The 2,500-nt window shown below is 46.8% G+C and overlaps 1 non-coding gene and 11 pseudogenes across 1 annotated transcript; all 12 read right to left on the bottom strand.

Moving 5' to 3' along the window:
* Window positions 1-9, bottom strand: part of LOC142145583 (5S ribosomal RNA) — a 119-nt pseudogene extending 110 nt beyond the window's left edge.
* An 82-nt stretch (window positions 10-91) lies between these two features.
* On the bottom strand, window positions 92-210 carry LOC142145837 (5S ribosomal RNA). The gene has a single exon (XR_012689902.1). It is a non-coding gene; the product is annotated as a 5S ribosomal RNA (ribosomal RNA).
* Window positions 211-292: 82 nt separating this feature from the next.
* Window positions 293-411, bottom strand: LOC142145279 (5S ribosomal RNA; annotated as a pseudogene).
* Window positions 412-494: 83 nt separating this feature from the next.
* LOC142146535 (5S ribosomal RNA) lies at window positions 495-613 on the bottom strand (annotated as a pseudogene).
* An 83-nt stretch (window positions 614-696) lies between these two features.
* Window positions 697-815, bottom strand: LOC142146028 (5S ribosomal RNA; annotated as a pseudogene).
* An 83-nt stretch (window positions 816-898) lies between these two features.
* On the bottom strand, window positions 899-1,017 carry LOC142146573 (5S ribosomal RNA; annotated as a pseudogene).
* A 71-nt stretch (window positions 1,018-1,088) lies between these two features.
* LOC142145653 (5S ribosomal RNA) lies at window positions 1,089-1,207 on the bottom strand (annotated as a pseudogene).
* Window positions 1,208-1,289: 82 nt separating this feature from the next.
* LOC142145857 (5S ribosomal RNA) lies at window positions 1,290-1,408 on the bottom strand (annotated as a pseudogene).
* Window positions 1,409-1,492: 84 nt separating this feature from the next.
* LOC142146479 (5S ribosomal RNA) lies at window positions 1,493-1,612 on the bottom strand (annotated as a pseudogene).
* Window positions 1,613-1,695: 83 nt separating this feature from the next.
* LOC142145152 (5S ribosomal RNA) lies at window positions 1,696-1,814 on the bottom strand (annotated as a pseudogene).
* A 71-nt stretch (window positions 1,815-1,885) lies between these two features.
* LOC142145772 (5S ribosomal RNA) lies at window positions 1,886-2,004 on the bottom strand (annotated as a pseudogene).
* Window positions 2,005-2,478: 474 nt separating this feature from the next.
* LOC142146596 (5S ribosomal RNA) overlaps window positions 2,479-2,500 on the bottom strand; it is a 119-nt pseudogene continuing 97 nt past the window's right edge.

Genomic DNA, 2,500 nt, shown 5'->3' with positions numbered 1-2,500 from the left:
GCCGTGGGTATTGGTTGTCTACTGACCTACATCTCTTATACATCTCAAAACCAGCATTAAAGGAAGCAAGAACAGGAGAGAGAAAAAAAAATGCCTACAGCACCTGGTATTCCCAGGTGGTCTCCCATCCAAGTACTAACCAGGCCCAGCCCTGCTTAGCTTCCAAGATCAGATGAGATTGGGCTTGCTCAGGGTGGCGTGGCTGTAGGTATTGGTTGTCTACTGACCTACATCTCTTATTCATTTCAAAACCAGCATTGATGGAAGCAAGAACAAGAGAGAGAAAAAAAAAGGCCTATGGCACCTGGTATTCCCAGGTGGTCTCCCATCCAAGTACTAACCAGGCCCAGCCCTGCTTAGCTTCCAAGATCAGATGAGATTGGTCTTGTTCAGGGTGGTGCGGCTGTAGGTATTGGTTCCCTCCTGACCTACATCTCTTATACATCTCAAAACCAGCATTGAAGGAAGCAAGAACAAGAGAGAGAGAAAAAAAAGGCCTAAAGCACCTGGTATTCCCAGGTGGTCTCCCATCGAAGTACTAACCAGGCCCAGCCCTGCTTAGCGTCCAAGATCAGACGAGATTGTTCTTGTTCAAGGTGGTGTGGGTGTAGATTTTGGTTGCCTACTGACCTACGTCTCTTATACATCTCAAAACCAGCATTGAAGGAAGCAAGAACAAGAGAGAGAAAAAAAAAAGGCTTACAACACCTGGAATTCCCAGGTGGTCTCCCATCCAAGTACTTACCAGGCCCAGCACTGCTTAGCTTCCAAGATCAGTTAAGATTGGGCTTGCTCAGGGTGGTGTGGCTGTAGGTACTGGTTGCCTCCTGACCTACATCTCTTATACATCTCAAAACCAGCATTGAAGGAAGCAAGAACAAGAGAGAGAAAAAAAAAAGGCCTATGGCACCTAGTATTCCCAGGTGGTCTCCCATCCAATTACTAACCAGGCCCGACCCTGCCTAGTTTCCAAGATCAGACGAGATTAGGCTTGTTCAGGGTGGTGTGGCTGTAGTTATTTGTTGCCTACTGACCTACATCTCAAAACCAGCATTGAAGGAAGCAAGAACAAGAGAGAGAAAAAAAAAGGCCTAAAGCACCTGGTATTCCCAGGTGGTCTCCCATCCAAGTACTAACCAGGCCCAGCCCTGCTTAGCTTCCAAGATCAGACGAAATTGTTCTTGTTCAGGGTGGTGTGGCTGTAGGTATTGGTTGCTTACTGACCTACATCTCTTATACATCTCAAAACCAGCATTGAAGGAAGCAAGAACAAGAGAGAGAAAAAAAAAGACCTAAAGCACCTGGTATTCCCAGGTGGTCTCCCATCCAAGTACAAGCCAAGCCCAGCCCTGCTTAGCATCCAAGATCAGTCAAGATTGGGCTTTTTCAGGGTGGTGTGGCTGTAGGTATTTGCTGCCTACTGACCTACATCTATCATACATCTGAAAACCAGCATTGAAGGAAGCAAGAACAAGAGAGAGAAAAAAAATAAGGCCTCCGGCACCTGGTATTCCCAGGTGGTCTCCCATCCAAGTACTAACCAGGCCTGCCCCCTGCTTAGCTTCCAAGATCAGACAAGATTGGGCTTGTTCAGGGTGGTGTGGCTGTAGGTGTTGGTTTCTTACAGACCTACATCTCTTATACATCTCAAAACCAGCATTGAAGAAGGCAAGAACAAGAGAGAGAGAAAAAAAAGGCCTACAGCACCTGGTATTCCCAGGTGTTCTCCCATCCAAGTACTAACCAGGCCCGGCCCTGCTTAGCTTCCAAGATCAAGCGAGATTGGGCTTGTTCAGGGTGGTGTGGCTGTAGGTATTTGTTGCCTACTGACTTACATCTCAAAACCAGCATTGAAGGAAGCAAGAACAAGAGAGAGAAAAAAAAAGTCATACAGCACCTGGAATTCCCAGGTGGTCTCCCATCCAAGTACAAACCAGGCCCTTTCCTGCTTAGCTTTCAAGATCAGACGAGATTGGGCTTGTTCAGGGTGGTGTGGCCGTGGGTATTGGTGGTCTACTGACCTACATCTCTTATACATCTCAAAACCAGCATTAAAGGAACCAAGAACAAGAGAGAGAGAAAAAAAGGCCTATGGCACCTGGTATTCCCAGGTGGTCTCCCATTTAATTACTAACCAGGCCCGGCCCTGCTTAGTTTAAAAGATCAGACGAGATTGGGCTTGTTCAGGGTGGCGTCTCTGTAGGTATTGGTTGCCTCCTTACCTACATCTCTTATACATCTCAAAACCAGCATTGAAGGAAGCAAGAACAAGAGAGAGAAAAAAAAAGGCCTATGGCACCTGTTATTCCCAGGTGGTCTCCCATCCAAGTACTAACCAGGCCCAGCGCTGTTTAGCTTCCAAGATGGGCTTGTTCAGGGTGGTGTGGCTGTAGGTATTGGTTGACTAATGACCTACATCTCTTATACATCTCAAAACCAGCATTGAAGGAAGCAAGAACAAAAGAGAGAAAAAAAAAAGGCCTATGGCACCTGGTATTCC

Source organism: Mixophyes fleayi, chromosome 3 (assembly GCF_038048845.1).
Source record: "Mixophyes fleayi isolate aMixFle1 chromosome 3, aMixFle1.hap1, whole genome shotgun sequence".
Lineage (NCBI taxonomy): Eukaryota > Metazoa > Chordata > Amphibia > Anura > Limnodynastidae > Mixophyes > Mixophyes fleayi.
Note: the sequence above shows the minus strand (reverse complement) of the source record. Positions and strands in the feature narration are given on the sequence as shown.